Source organism: Canis lupus, chromosome 2, assembly GCF_011100685.1.
Source record: "Canis lupus familiaris isolate Mischka breed German Shepherd chromosome 2, alternate assembly UU_Cfam_GSD_1.0, whole genome shotgun sequence".
Lineage (NCBI taxonomy): Eukaryota > Metazoa > Chordata > Mammalia > Carnivora > Canidae > Canis > Canis lupus.
In genome coordinates, this window is record NC_049223.1 from 47422136 (window position 1) to 47438920 (window position 16785).

The 16785-nt window shown below is 40.2% G+C and overlaps 1 long non-coding RNA gene across 4 annotated transcripts in view; it reads right to left on the reverse strand.

Annotated features, from left to right (window-relative positions):
• LOC111092336 overlaps window positions 1-16176 on the reverse strand; it is a 34192-nt gene extending 18016 nt beyond the window's left edge. For all 4 annotated transcript variants that reach the window (XR_005355587.1, XR_005355586.1, XR_005355588.1 and 1 more), the window contains exon 1: window positions 15555-16176. This is a non-coding gene — a long non-coding RNA (uncharacterized LOC111092336). The remainder of the gene's footprint in view (window positions 1-15554) is intronic.
• Window positions 16177-16785: the final 609 nt, after the last annotated feature.

Here is a 16785-nt window from a genome sequence, read left to right on the forward strand (position 1 = left end):
GCGCAAAAAGCTTCTGCTTTCTTTTCTGCTGCTTTGCAGACCTCATAAGGCCTCTCTGTGATTTCTGCATAGTTAATTTGTCAGTTTATAAATTACCACATTATGTTAACGCTGAATGCTTCAAAACACAAATATATGCACAGAGGGCTTGAATATTTGAAGTGTTTTAGTACTATGGGGAAATAATTTTGTTGTCAAGCTGTGGCAGATATAGAACTGCTAGGGGATACATGGCCATTTCATCAGGACTGTGTCGATGATGGCCTGTGAACATCCAAGGGGGAAAATCATCTTTTATCACTATTGTGTACCGTGCTGGTCCAGATGGAGGATAAAACATGCATGAGTTGCCCGCAGCTCTGAAAATAATTATACTCATTTGCCAGAAATGTAGAAAGTGCATCCAACCAAGTTACCACCCATCATAGTGACACTCCGTTTGCATACTGATGAAGTTTAAAGCCAGAGACAATGGTGTTGGTATCAATAGCGAAGGGGGGGGGGGCTGGGCACCACCAGTGCCGTAGGATTAATAGCGCCATCATTTTATATTATGCAGCGTTTCACTTATGCTGCATATCAAAAGACTACTGCCTCTGAGGTTCACCTCACTGTTTATAAGATTACAGTTTGCTTTAAGACTCCAAACATTAGCATGGATTCTTTTCAGCTTCCACAAATGAATGCAAAAATATCTGTTCGATAAAGCGCCTAGAATGTAATTATGGGTAAATATGTTTGGATGCCATTATAAGTGCCTGCATGTGTGTGTATGTGTTTGTGAGTGTGGGCGGGTGTGTACATACCCACATGCACACGCGTGATTTTGGAAGACCGCGATGGAATATGAGAAGATAATATGCGCATGCTAAGTCCTGGTACTACTGCAGAGTAATTGATGAATGGGTTTTTAAAATGTAGAAAGAGAATGAATACAAGTAGGACCCAAGAGAATAATTCTTTATATTGCAATCAGCTCAGCTTATATGTACTTGCTTTAATCGTAGAAATCAGCAATAAAAAACATAGACTTGGTTATTTAATCCTTACTGAGTAAAAGAGAATGTCTTATAATGACCCTCTAAAATATTACAAAATATTAAATTATTCCAATATGCCTCCCCTTTTTAGACAACCGTAAAATAATCAGTGTAGCCCATAACAGAAGATTAACAGAGTCCTTTCCACTTTTGAGTTCTGCAAACACACATGTAGGAGCTAAGAAGAGACACTTTTCTCATGGATCCCAGAATTCTCATAGGTGTTCTCTAGTTTGAAAATAGCCCAATCATGATGTTGTCACAAGACTTATTTTTAAGTAATGATTTTAATTAAATCCTCTAAAAAGGAAGCGATTCTGTACCTCTCTTATGTGGTCTGTACAATGATGATTATACAAGTGCAGTTCCCATTTTCCTCTGGTGTCGTGGGGGCAAGGATAACGATTTCCATCTCATCACAGGACAGAGAGGCTATACTTCACTCTGCACAAGACTCCAGTGAAATCAGAGGGAGGGTTTTGCACGATGAAATTACAATAAAAACAATGGAAGAAAAAGCAGTTTCAACCAAAGTGGTTCAAAGACAAGAGCATAATGCAGGATACTGCAGAAGATTTTTACGTGGCAACAGTTTTGTTTTTTTTTTCCAGCTAACTGGTGCAGACTGGACCAATACATTTTTTGCTGATTTCCCAGTTTTCTTTCCCTCAGAGTGGTCTTTGAAACATGGAGGGAACAGGGTATCTCACAACTCAACAGTGAGTGGTTGAGAGAAAATGAGGCCTGTAAGCCAGGACCCGTGAGGACTTTGACATGAGTAGGTGGCAGGATGTACTCTTGGTAAGTTGAGCACAGAAAGAAGCAGATTTACGGGGTGTTGCTTCTTCCTACCCTCTCCTGAAATAGCATATTGGCTATAATGAGAAGGCCATTGGGAGGACACCATTGAGAATGCTAGTGGGCTCAAAAACTTCTGAGAAGAACAGGTGATGCATTTATTTAAATTTCACTGAGAAATTAATCTTCTGGTTTTTCAGAACTGTTGTTATTGATCAGTTTTTACATGCCTGAAATTCTTCGTATGGTCTCAAGTCTCAAAAGGAAAACCAGTGAACAAAGAGACAGATACACACACAGGCATGAGACTTGGTCAAGGTCAGCCCAGTCAGAACGTAAAGCATTAGAGAATACTTTACCACGTGGCACGTGCGGGTGAGTGAGTGTGTGTGTGTGTGTGTATGTGTGTGTATATTCACATACACACCTAATTTTAAAGAGATATCTGTATCTTTAATTATAATTCAAATTATCAATAAATTAGTGATTTGAACACAAATCTGTCTGACTTCTAAGGCAACATGAATTGTATCATATCAATGTGTACCAGGCCCACAGGAATCTATCTAGAAGTGCATAAAGAGCTAAGTACCATAACATGGGGGCAGGTAAGGCCTCTCTGCTAACAAAGGAATGAAGTGAAAAAGGAAACAATATCTATCAATAAGTGATCTTGACAATAATAGCAATTGAATATTTGAATGCTGAGAGTCCTCTCAGTGAATAAGTAATCAGTATCTTTTTGGTGACAACACACTTTGGGGGATAAATTAATCTAGAAGTAATTTCCCCTACATACTACAGGTCAAGATGTGAAGCTCCAAACTGCCTTGTTGGCTGCAAACAGTGCCTTCTGCTTCTTTACCCTACTGACAGAAAAGGTATTAAAAACTTCTGTTCTAATACCGTTCTCCACTGAAAGGAGGCAGGACTCCTTGGAGCAATGCCTAATTCCAGGGCCAAGGCTGGGAAAATGCAAGATGAGCCTAGAGTATTAAGGGCAACTGAGGCACACAGAGGCTAAGGAACTTGCCCAAGTCACACAGCTAATAAAATTGCTCTTGAATTATATGTGGATGAGGCAATTTTAAAAGAGAGAGAAAAAAATTAACATCCAAAATGGTCCTGCACTCATACTATTGAACAAATGTCTTTATGTCATCACTCCTCTTTAAGGAAACAGAGAGTGGAAATCAGAGATGATGGATTCTGACTTACACAAGAAAAATCCCATGGAACTCTAATGGGGAGATTAAGTTGCAAAGAAAAACTATCAAATAAAATGTTTTAGGTTTATATATAACACGTAAACATTAGGACTTTCCCATTGTGACAGACTTTAGTAATGAACCAAACAACCCCAGCCCTAATCACCTGGCATGAAGAGGGCTTCCATTGCCACTTGGTGAAGTCTGTGGCTACATACAACAAAGTCAGTGAGCACACGAGGCAATTTTGGCAGGCCATCGATGATGTGAATGGGAACCTGAGGGTTTTCTGAGTCCTGCCACTCCATAGCTGTGAAACCTTGTTAAAATTCTTAACCACTTTGTGCTTGGGTTTGTCTGTTTGTAAAGGAAGAGACTTGGACCAGAGAGAGATCCCAGTGAGTCATCACATGTTTCTGTTTTTCTCACAATGAGGGAGTTGAATAAGCCTTAAGAAATTCATTGAGTGGTTAGTTTTAGGCTGATATGTTCCATCACATTGATGGGCTGTGTCTCAGCCAAGATGGCTGATTAGCTAATCAGGATCCTCCAGCTCTTGAGTGGACCTTAGGCCTGGATGGTTGTCAAATGGCCATATGTAAATGATGAATGAAGTGTCACACTGAAGATTGTTACTCTGAACCACTAGCCTAAGTTGTTAAAGATAAGGCAATGTGGATCATCTTTCCCCCCTCCCACCCTTCTTAGATTAAAATTCTGTGCCTTCCTCTGTCTTTCTCCCCTCTCCTCCCCCAATTTGGAAAATGCATTAATGTTTTTATCACATTCAGATTACTGGGAACACTATGAACATTATTGTATTTCACAGTCTGGTAATCCACAGAGAAGTTTTTTGTTTGTTTTAGCACAAACTTTTAAAAAATTTGAACCGATTACAGATTTACAGAAAAGTTGCAAATGGAGTATATAGAACTTTTTTCTTGGACCATTTGAAATACATGGTATGGTGTTTGTGGACGATCAGGCTATGATTTTCTAAATCATAAGATTGTTGTAAAGATCAAGTGGGTTAATATATGTAGGCAAAATAATGCTTCACCGCTTGACCCAATATAAAAAGGTAGGAAACTAGAAAGGACTTGTGAGGTTGGTTTGAAATTGGAGTGGCTGATGGTTTTTGATATATTAGAAATAGAAATATACATGTAACATATATTCCCTAGCTCTGTCCACTATAGGAGTCCAAAAGACCGAAGTACACTATCTAGTGCCCATATCTTGGTTTCCAATCCCATGCCCCACTGAAAGGACTCTAGGACTCCTTAGAGAAATAGGTGATTCCAGGGTTGGGCCAGGGAAAGTACAAGAGGAGCCCCAAACATCTTGTGCTTCATAAGCAAGAAAGTGCTCAAAGAATGATGGGAGTATATAAAGCCAGTTTGAGGGAGATGCTATTGGAAGAATTGGTGACATTAAAGCAATTATATCAATGGATTATAACCCATGAATAAAACTATGAGTCTTTCTGGAGATAAAGAATGAATGGATTGAGTGCTGGATGAATGACAGGGTCATTTTACCTAGTTTCAAAATATCTCCTTACGAAATACTTATGAACTACAAAGGAAAAAAAAGAGCAGTTTTACAGTGTAAAAGTCTTTCAGATTCCACCTTAGTCAAGTGATTCAAGTGAATGCCATCAGTAGTGGGACAAATGAAAACTGCATTATCTGATCAAATGCTTTAAAAAGGACACGGCATCACTTCATCACTTGTACGATACTCCCGAATAAAAGAAATGAGGAAACCTTGGATAAATTCATAATGGCATTCTACAAGACAGTCTACAAAATAACTGGCCTATAATCTTCAAAATTGTCAATGTCATGAAAGTCAAGTACAGGTCGTGGACTTTTTCCAGATTAAAGATGACTGAAGAGATGTGACAGTTAATTGCGATGTGTGGTTTATAACTGGATTCTTCTACTATAAAGGACATTATTGGAACAACAGTCAAAACTTGAATGGGGTCTGAGGATTAGATGGTGGTAATGTATCCATGTGAATTTTCTGATTTTGATGGTTATATTGAGGTTATAGAGGAGAATGTCCTTGTTTGTAGGAAATAACATGCCTAATTCCTGAACTGGGGTGTATGTTGTCACTTTACCTGACAAATAAGATTTTGCAGATGTGATTAAGTTAATCTCTTGAGGGGCAGCCCCAGTGGCTCAGCAGTTTAGAGCCGCCTTCAGTCCAGGGCCCGGACTAAAATTTTTTAGCTAAATTAAATGCTTTAAGTTATATGGCAATTCTAGGTTTTAAAAAGGGTATTGGGGATCCCTGGGTGGCTCAACAGCTTAGAGCCTGCCTTTAGCCCAGGGCGTGATCCTGGAGTCCCGGGATCAAGTCTCACGTCGGGCTCCCTGCATGGAGCCTGCTTCTCCCCCTGCCTGTGTGTCTGCCTCTCTCTCTCTCTCTCTCTCTCTCTCTCTCTGTGTGTGTGTGTGCCTCATGAATAAATAAATAAAAATCTTTTTTAAAAAAAGTTAATCTTTTGAGATGGGAGATCATAAGGAATTATTCAGGAAGATCCTTATAAGAGAAAGAAGGAAGCAGGAGAGTCCGAGGAGATTGCTGATTGAAGCAGAGGTTGGAGTGATATGACTTCTGGAAGGGAGATGTAAACCAAAGAATGTGGGCAGCCTCCAGAAGCTGGACAAACAAGGAATGGATTCTCCCCTTGAGCCTCCAGAAGGAATGCAGCTCTGCTGACACCTGGATTTTAGTCCACTAAGACCCATTTTGGAATTAGTGCTCTTACTCCACAACAGTAAGAGAATAAATTTGCTTTGTGTCGTTAAACTTGAAATCATTTGTTACAGCAGCAATAGGGAACTAATAAAATACATGGGAACTGTTTAGAACGGTATCTGGTGCATCATTGGCACAATCGTTTGTTTCTTGTTGTTCTCATTTAGTCTTTTCAAAGCATTTGATTTAGTTTTCATAGGATTAAGAACTCTGTTTTCCATAACTTAGGCTTATTGTTTTATGTAATATTTGCCAACATCCCACATCTACAGCACAGGTGGTATAAACAGGTTATTGAATAAAGAGAATGGACTTTTTATAAGTCTGCTGCCTGGTCTCCATTTGCCCTTCCACTCATGCCCTGCTCTGGCCTCTGGAGGCTGATCACATAGACTGTATCATGGGCTTTCTTGCCCTTGACTCCCGTTGGCATCTACAGAGACAGTGGGCAAAAGATTGAGGGGAGAGAAAAGAGCAATGTCAGGGTGTTTGTCTCCCTAGCTCCTGCCCTTCTGGCTCCTGTTGGGTGGCCTCCTCTGTGACTGGCTTGGTCTCTGCTAGTTTCTCCTTGCTCTTGCTCCTTCAGGTTTAGGGGTGGTAGCGGCTCACAGCTGTTGCTAGTGTCCGGTAATTCATCTTTTTTTTTTGACAGTGCCACTGCAAGTTAATTGAACTCTCCTCAATGACCCACTTTGTGTGTACCATACTGTGTGGGTCATGACTAGCACAATAAATACCCATAATTTCTATCACAGAGAGCACAAATACCTAGGAATGCTTTAAGGAAGGTCCTTGAGTTGCTTAGTAGCCATAAGTAGTGAGTACACCATGGGCACACAGAAAGAATGGACAGTTTTGGTCTAGCTACAAGCTCTGGTCAATAGCCTTCAGCCAAGGACCATCAGGAACATACCTGTAGCAGAACAAGTTGGTTTTATTTTTTATTTTTTATTTTTTTTTATTTTTTATTTATTTATGATAGTCACAGAGAGAGAGAGAGAGAGAGGCGCAGAGACACAGGCAGAGGGAGAAGCAGGCTCCATGCACCGGGAGCCCGATGTGGGATTCGATCCCAAGTCGCCAGGATCGCGCCCTGGGCCAAAGGCAGGCGCCAAACCGCTGCGCCACCCAGGGATCCCACAAGTTGGTTTTAGTATGTGTTGCAGTGAAGGAGAAAGCACACTATGGGGCCTATGGTGACATTTCACAAGGAGGCGTTAGAAAGGACTTACAGGTACGATTGTGTTGGGTGATTTGAGGAGGGTTTATGACACCAGGGCTTTGCTCTGGCTTGGATACTGTGAAGAAGCAAGAGTAATCCTATGATTGTGTATCTCAGTAAAATGTATCTATAAGGAGGCCAGAATATACCGAGGATAAAGCTATAACTGGTAAAGTACCATCGATCACTCATATTAGCTGGGAGTGTGTGCAGGGGATTCTTTGGTATTTGGTGGTTTGCACATTATTTTTTATTTTGTCTGTGTTCAGACATGATCACAGAATGATCTTGTTTTTGTCTTGATCCATCTTGGTCACAGAGTAGCCTTGTCTGATGCTGACTTAGAAATTGTTTTTGTTCATCAGGAGAACACTAGGGCCTAGCAATCAGTGCCAGGACAACTTCTAGCAAATCCATAGAGCAGTCAGGAAATACTTTTCTCTTTCTCATCTTGTTTCATGAAGACTGAAGTATGATCTGCATCAAATCACCCAAACAGCTTATTAAAATGTAGATCCCAGGGCCCCACAGATCTATTGAATTAATATCTAGAGGTTGGGCTTGGAAGTCTGTATTTCTAATTGCTTGCTGCCTCATTCTGATGCACACCAGAATCTAAAGCCCACTGGTCTAAAAGAGAGATATCACAAACCCAGGTTTACAAACCTAGATTTACGGCAATAACTCTCAGTGTGAGGCACCAAGAACCAAACAAACTGTGTGTTTCAATTTTCATCAGCATCAAGTTCCAGCATCTTGGAATGATAGGATTTTTAACTCAGTGGAACCAGCCTTTGAATTTACAAGGTTATCTGTTCTTATACCTTGTGTGCCAGTTTTAGAAAAACTTCAACTAAAGAGGTCAACCTGTAAGTGACAGAAAAGAAGGGGCTGGTCATCTATTACCATAAATCAATAAAAGGTAGACACCAGTAGAAAGGCTGCTGCCACACAGATAAAAAAAAAAAAAAATCCAACAACAATGAGGAATTGCTTCCAAAGTCAGTGAGAACATTCACAAGGGTAAACCAAAATTCCAGAGGCAGAGCTTTTCAAGATGCATGACTGAAATCCCATTTAACAAGGTAAACTACAGACCAGAAATGAGATGCCTTAGCTGTAAAATGTTTAGTCAGATTACTGCAGATAGAAACACAAAAATCTTCCTCAAAGGAACATTCTCAAGAGGGAATACAAAGAAAGCAGAAATGAAGAAGTTAATTTATTCTAAAACCACAACTAGGAAAATATTTGGCCTTTTCAAGTATCAGAGAAGGAGTACCAAAGTCTAACTAAGACAGAGCCTAATAATGAACTTGATGTTGAACCTGATTTTGAAGCATTAGTGAGATTTCCCTCTTAGGATGACAGGAGCAAGGAGACTGGAGGCTCAGACATGGCCACCAAGTCTAGTGGGGAACATGTTTTTTTCCCATTGAATTTTCCTGCTCTTCAGATGTGGGAGAACTGAGCTCACCGCAATCAAATAACCCCATCAAAGTTTTCCTAACAGGAAGTTATGAAATGAGTCTTCTTAGCCTGAATAATGTGTTTTCCCTTAAAGTCTATTTTGTCTGCAATCTCCACAGGCAGAGAGTCTGCATCTATAGCTCATTACCATTATTCTGATGATATTGTTACGTCTCATCAATTACTTGGGAGCAAGGTCAAATTTAGCAGCCAAATCTCCCCTTTGGTGAGGCCATCAAGAATATATCTATCACCTCCCTTCCCAAGGTCTACATCCCCTGCAAAAGCTTCTATACCCACATTCTCTCTCCCCTCTCTCCTCCCTCTGCTCCCTTTCTCCACCTCCTCATCCTGTCACAGTATTACTGATTACAAAATCCTGCCTGATTTAAGCCCTGATTCATTTATTCCTTTTCACTTTCATTTGAGAAAGGACAAGCAAGAATGGGTGAGAAAATCATGGAGGTATAAAGAAGCAGAAGAACCTACATGTAAGAGAGAAGAGATCGTCTGCTTTTGTAAATAGATATTGTAAATGAGAGGTATGTGGTTCTCGTAGAATTGTAGTCCATGGGGAGGACCTTTTTGATTGAGACTATGATTATATAAGCCATACCACTGAGATTTATTTTAATTAAAGAAAGGAAAAACTTCCCAGCCAAGCAAACAAAACAAAAAGACAGAACAGCATATATATATATATATATATATATATATATATATATATTCTTTATTTCCAGAATTTGGCTTTGTTATCGAGCTGTCAGCCAGTCGAAAGTTCTCAAAAATTGTGTCTGTTTCCTAACAAACTCACATGGAAAATCTACCCTGATGTATGTATCTTTAACTATAGGCTCAGGTTTTAGATTTTTTTTTTTTAAATTTTTATTTATTTATGATAGTCACAGAGAGAGAGAGAGAGAGAGAGAGAGGCAAAGACACAGGCAGAGGGAGAAGCAGGCTCCATGCACCGGGAGCCCGACGTGGGATTCGATCCCGGGTCTCCAGGATCGCACCCTGGGCCAAAGGCAGGTGCCAAACTGCTGCGCCACCCAGGGATCCCCAAAACAGGTCCCTTTAATCTCATTTTGTTTGTTTGCCAGTACAGCTGTGTTTATGAAGTTGAATTTTTCCTTATTAATTCTAGGAAGTAAATTGAATAAATGAATTGTGGGGTTGAGCTAAGCTCTCATAAAGAAATCTAAAACCTAGGGATCCCTGGGTTTTAAAAAAAAAGGGACCTGTTTCATCACTTTCCAGAGCATTTATGTTAACCTTTCTTCTGAATAGTTAGGGTTAAAAACCCACTCTTTTAAATTTGCTTTTTTCTTCTTGAGGTACTAAGCCTTGTGAAAATGCAAAACTTCCAGGAGATGTAGCACTTTAATAGCCTGCCACCAAACCCTGAATTTCTTTACATATTTGGAATCTGTGCTGTTAAGTGCATGTGTATAGGTTCAGAACCCTACATTCCTGGTAATTTTTAAAATATTGACCATCTTTATCCATAAAAATTTGTTTTGCCTTAAAAATTAATTTGTTTAATACAAAAAAACCACAATGGCCTTTTTAAATAAGAATTTCTTTCTTAAGTTTTTTCTAATCAGTTACCTTTTTATCTTTCTGTACCATTATGTTTTGCTGTCTCTTTTATACAACTGGATTTTAATTCTAATCTGAGCATCTCTGCCTTTTAGTGGTTGAGTTCAATCCTTTATATTTATTGTGATTATATACATTTTGTTTTATTTCCACCATATGATTTTCTGCTTTCATACTTTTACTTTGCTTGTTTCCCATTATATACCTTTCTCTCTTTTTTTGGAGAGTTCACATTATATTTATTCATATGATAAAATGTTGGAGCTTCATATTCTATCCACCACATTTCTTAAGAACTCTTTTCTATTTTATGTCCCTTTATCTTACTATCATTCACAATGACCCACTTTTGGAATTTGTTTTTCCTGTGTTTTCCTGTGATAGAAGTCCTTATTCCCGGAGGGTGACTGCTTCCACCAGGGAACACAGTAGTAGTCCCATTTTACTTTTAATTTGGCTGCCACTGGGTCACTTAGGGTTCCTCATGCCAAGAGACCAGTAGGCAAAGAAAGGACACACCAACCTTGCAAGGGTAACTCACACTGATCAGGAATAAATAGAACTGCTGTTATCTAATGGAAAAGAGGAAGACTATGTTTCACATTTACTGAGCAATTGAGGCATGTCTTGATACTGTACTGCCCAATTGAGGTGCTTAATGGATAAGTGCAATAGACACAACTTCAGAACGACATAGTGCTTAGAAACTTAGGCCTTCATGGCTTCCACCAGTTTAGTTACTAAGACCATTACAGGTACTAACCAAGGGTGAGGAGACTTTAGAATGGGTAGTAAAGAAAGGAGATGGTGAAAACTGGTTATGCTTTTAAAATTAGTTGCAGCAGTAAGATCTGCAAGCTTTCTCCACTAGTTCCCCTGTATGATTCCTTAGGAATTGAGACCAACCAGAATCCTGAGAGTGCTCTTCCCAAAAGGGACATGCTTTCCACAAAATGCAAATGTAAATGGATCTGGGCAGCTCAAGAGTGAAGTAGCATGGTGCTGATGTGTGCTGCTCAGAATCCCCACCTCTCATCTCCAATTCCAGGAATGAGACATTCTATCTTTGTGGCTTGATGTATTGGCTGCTGCTAGCTCACTTCTGGGTCTCTCTGGGGATTGTCTTTGGCCAAAGGGAACCATATTTCCCAGGTTTATGACCTCTTCTCAGGGGCGACTTGCATCTAGTGGCTGGTTGATATTGGGATATAAGGGCCCAGTTTTGTTGTCTCAATTTGGTATATTCTTGAAGATCATCCCCTAATTCCAAAAGTCCTTATGAGATCAACTGGCTGCTCTGTTGCGACTGTATCACTGTATTTCCTTCTGCCTGAATCCTTTCACATCCTCAAATGTGTTCCTTAGGTTACTCTCTAATCAACCTCCGGTATGCAAATCTCTATCTCAAAATCTTGTTCCAGGAGATTCCACCTAAGACATCTTTTGAAATAATAACTTCTACTATTGTAGGTTACTGAGTACTTACCCTTCTGTTTTTGTACCTCTATTTTGAATTATAACCTCACCTTCGGTGGAAACCTTCCTGTGAAAATCCAGTGTGGCCTAAGCTGTAAAAGTGCCATTCCATAGAGATTTTCTGTTCACTTCTATCAGCTACTCTAGAGATATCACTGTCCCAGGACTAATTTTTATGTAAATTTCCAATCATGACAATTCCCAAACCATGACAGAAGTGTACATTCTAACTTTGATACAACATGAGGCAGAGGCCTGAGATTTTCTTTTTTCTCAGAACAATTTTTTTTCCTTTTCCATAGCCCAGAATAGCAAACTTCATCATTTATTTCTCTTATAAGGTGGGCAGATCTTTTTTCTAGGCCCCTCATTACCAAGGCTATATTTTGAGTATTGCAGCTCGTGAAGAGATATTAGCTCTCAGTCAGTGTCTCATTGAACTCATAACCTCATATCCTGGCCTATGCGTTAAAACCCAAACTACTAGCTATTACTGAATTTGATAACCACTCATGGGGAAGCTTCGGGATCGGATCCTAAACTCATTGCTCTTCATTTCAGCCACCTTGAGATTTCCATTTTTTTTTGGAAATTGATATGCATGAATACGATTTTTAATATATTGACAGAATCTGAAACGATTGTAAAGTAGCTAAATGTTTCCTGGAGACAGGTGTTAGGAAGAAATGGAAATCATGAAAGCACTGATCTTGAAACTGACATGAAGGAAATGACACAAATGAGAAGGAAATGAAAAAAAAGATCATCTCTTTCATGCTCAGGTCAAGCCCTGATTGCCTAGGCATTAACATGGTAAAAACTGATCTAGAATCCTAGTGGACTTCAAGTAGCTCCCTGATAAGACTGTGAGTTCCTTAAGGACGGGAACTGTGTCTTGTTTCCTATTATATTCCTAGCATCTAGTGCATGCCTGGCACATACTAGATGTTCAGTGGATACTTGTCAACTAAATGCATAAGTCAGCAATAAAGCAATGCCATGCAAAAATGATAAGATGTTTAAAAATACACAAGAATAAAGCATCAACACTGGTCTAAGAAGATTATAAAAAAATAGGAAAAGAAAATGAGCTGAGTTATAATCCTTTCCAGTGTTCCTCCAACAAATGTTATTGAATCTGGACTGTGCTAGGCATGGAGAATGTGATGGTGAGAAAATAAAGACATGTTGTCTGCCCATGTAGAGTTCTGGGGGAGGCAGACTTTAAATTAAAACCAAAAAAGTTAGTATGAAGACTGAGGTGACCAAATGTTCTGTTATCTCAGGAAAATCTCTCTTCCTGCATGTTGTCTCAGTGTAATTATTCATAGTCCCCTCATTCACTATCAGAAGTGTCTGAGCTTGTATGGCCATCCTGGCTATGACTGGAGGGTATATGGAATTAGCAAAGGCACAACAGAGAATCAGCTACTCAGAAAGTAGAAGAAAGGCAAGACTGTCCTGAAAAATGGTAGGTGGGACTCACAGGTATGTGATTGTGGAGGGGTGCCAGGAGGGGAGAGCCTGCCAGGCAGATAGAATAGTATGTGCAAAGTAGGGTACATCAAAGAATCAACAGGAGGCCTGTCTGGTAAGAATATCAAGGGCAAGAGGTAGCCTAGAAGGATAGATGGCATCAGGCCATATAGACCTGTGGAATCTTATGAATTTTGGAATTTTGTTCTTTTATCCTTTAATCAAGGATGGAGGTGGGGGAAGTAGGGGATTTCACATTCAAAAGGATTCCCTTTGGCTGCAGTGTGGAAAACAGATTTGAGAAATTTCAGGAAGCTACTTGGGAGACTACTGCACTAGTCCAGTTAAGACATGGTGGTAGCTTGAAATAGAATGGTGGTAGAGATGAAGAGAATTAAATGGATTTGAGATGAATGTAGAAGAAATGAACAGAACTTGGAGAAGAATTGGCTACAGAGAAAGGAGAATAGAGAAGCATCTAGAATAGATTCCTGGTTTATGCACCTATGATTTACTAGGTGAGGGAATGCAGCTAGTATTAAGAATGGCAGATCTATCCATCCGTGCATTTGCCTCTTCAAGGAACCAGCATTCTCTGACATTGGTGTATGGCAGACACTGTGAGTAATAACAAAGGTGTTTATTATGAAATCTAACACGAGGAGTATAAATACACACATATCTGTTTAACAGTTGTTATACTTTCAGCTGCTAGTAATAGAAAACCAGAAAATTCAAGTCAAAATCACTTAAACAATGAAAACATTTATAAGTCCTAAAAATGGGGAGCTCCGGCTTGGCAGATTTGTTGGCCTTAATGACGTCAAGGATGTTAGTTCTCTCTGCCTTTCTACTCTGCTCTCATTAGTTGACTTTTCCTTCACTAGTACCTTTTGTTATATAACTGTTATCCCGGCTTCAAGCACATAGAGCCATGACAGTGTGAATCAGCTGCAGAATGACGATTTTGCTCATGCATCTCTTTTTTTAAAGCTGAGAAACCTTTCCATCCAATAGATTCCTTCTCACATCGTGGTACACAGAATGGTCTCCCTGCTTACTCCTAAGCAAGGACTGGCAAAGGAAACAGGATTGCCATGGCTTGTCCCGTGAGGCACACAGCCAAGTAGAAGAGGATGCCTTGCCAAGCAAATTTGGGGTTTTGTTTACAAGGGGAAAGAGAGAAATGACTATTGGGTAAGCAACTGAGGGTGTCTGCGCTATCTATAGAGCAAGGCAGTATTTGTATTGTCTTCGGAGCGGTTCACAGTAGTTCAAGAGATTGAAGCGGAAGAAATCGCTTTGGAGATTGGAGGAAAAGAGATGTTTCCAAGGCTGGGGAAGGTTATTAGGTTTATGTCACTCTGAAGGCAGAACCTGAGGTCTGAGATTACAGCACCACTTAAAAGGATACAACATAAATCCATCTTCACCCATTGATCCTCCTGATTTCTGGTGTCCTGGCGGCTTTCCTAAATTCCTCCAAAGTCATATAAATACTGTTTTTTATTGTTTCTGAGCTTCCCTGAACTGAAAGAAGAATGGCTGAATAGTATTTTGCATAAAATACTAGAAATATTTGTTCCTTAGCTCTGGCTCAGTCCGAGCCTGACCTATTTCTGTCATTACTACTGGAATAGTTCTCCAGCTCTTGCCAGATTTTGAGTTGTCAGGATCATAATTTATCCATCTTGTTGTCAGATTCACAGCTAGTTTGCCTGACTCTAGGGGAATCTAAATGACTATCACTACACATGGTGTGCAACTCATATTTTAAGTGCATTTAATTCCAAATATCCTTCCCGTGCCACACCCCAGACCCGAAGACTTACCAGGCTACTGTTGCAGTACCATATTCCCCTGTTGTGGAGACCTCCAGGGCCCACCCAAGAGCAGTTTTCCTCTAGTTTCCTTTAAATGCTCCCTGACATGACTGACACTATTCACTGGCCACAGTTAGTAAGGCAGTCTCCCGGGTCTCGAGGCCCAGAGCTCTCCTGTGTTTCACATTTCTTCCATCCTCACTGCCCCAGTCAACTATTCTCAAATCAGGCCTGTTCGCCAGAAGAGTCTTGATTTCCCGGTTCGGTTTGTAACCTTTTTATTTTACCAATGGCCAGTCTTGAAGCTTTCCCCTTAACAGACAACTCTCTGCGTTTGCTTTTATAGGGCCTGCCAGAGGTTACTTTGCATGTTTATTAATTCATCCTGTTCTGCTTTTCTCCCTTACAATAGGTCCTAGTCAAGGTTTTAACTAAAGCATTAAATTACCCTCCTGACTGTCCCTTCCCTCTTCCTCTAAGGAGAGCTTGGAAAGGACCCCAGTTGTGGGAAGATGTTAGGTCTTTCTCAAAAGCATTCTCTGTCAAATAACAAGCATCCAGTTGTAGTTCAAATAAGATCCTAATAGTGATTTACGTGTTAAGTAAGAGTGGTAATTACTGGTTTTAAAAGCAAATCATAATGACTTTTTACAGTTGTACTTACACTCGATTATTCTTCCTTTCTCATTCTCTAGTCAGTGTTCTAATTACATCGCCCCAGGAAAATACACAGGGAGAAAATGCAGCAAGACACACGAGATGGTGAAACACTCTGGTTCCTGTGAGGAGCCTGCTAAGATTCGGTAGGTCGTGTAGCATTACTGGAAGTAGTCATACTTTTCCTGAGTGACTTTCTTCTTTTTCTAAATCTCTTGGTCTCTGTGAATCATGTCACCGATCATGTTTCCCTTTTTGCTCTGGCTACTAGAAAGCTCAAGATCATAATGTTGTGGCTCATCTCTAACAAGCATCCAGCCCGGGGTGTGCGCGTGTGTCTGTATACTGGGCTCATTCTTTAGTCCATTCTACATTTTTTTCCTACACTCACTTTACATTGTCCTGGTAGGTTCACTTATTTATTTTTTCACACAAAAGAAATTTATTTCTTGTTCATACAGTTGTTGATTGCAGGTATCTGGCAGTCGGCCTTCTGTGAAGGAATTTGGGACCCATGGTGGTTATTGATCTACCATCCTCTAGGACCTCCCACCTAGAGGAGCACATGTGTGAAGAGAGAACAAAGGAGCCTGCAGGAGACTTCCTGGTGTAGGCCTGGAAGTTCTGTACCTCACTTCTGCTTGTGTTCCAGAATGTGGTGACATGACCGTGCTGAATAGGAAGGGAGCTGAGAAATGTGGTAGAATTCTGTGTCTGGGAAGAAAGGAAAATGACTGTGGTGAATGGCCAATACTTGTCATCTAGCATGATGAGAAGTGAGGTATAAAGGAAACGGCTTGCTTGTGTTCCCTAAGTTATTTCTGCTAAGAACATTAGAGTTGTTGATGTCGGAGGAAATAACCATTAATTGTTCAGCACAGAATCCGAGGGCAACTGGGGCATTTTCTCTTTGTGACACCTTGCCTTTGTGTCCCTTCTTCTCAGTTCTTCCTGCCATGGATGTTGTTCAGGTCATTTCTACCTTGGACCCAGCTGGAACCTCTGCCTGCCTGGCCTTTGGGAGAGGACTATCTTCTGAACTTTCCTTGTGGTTGTTTCTTCTGCAGGCTGGCTGACATATTTTATTGTTACCTAATGCTGTGTAAAAAAAAAAAAAAAAAAAAAAAATTCACCCCAAAGCTCAATGGCTTAAAATAGCAATAATTATTTATATCTCTTGTGGTTTCTGTGGGTCAGAAATTTGAGGAGTGGCTTAGCTGGCTGTTTCTGGATTGGGG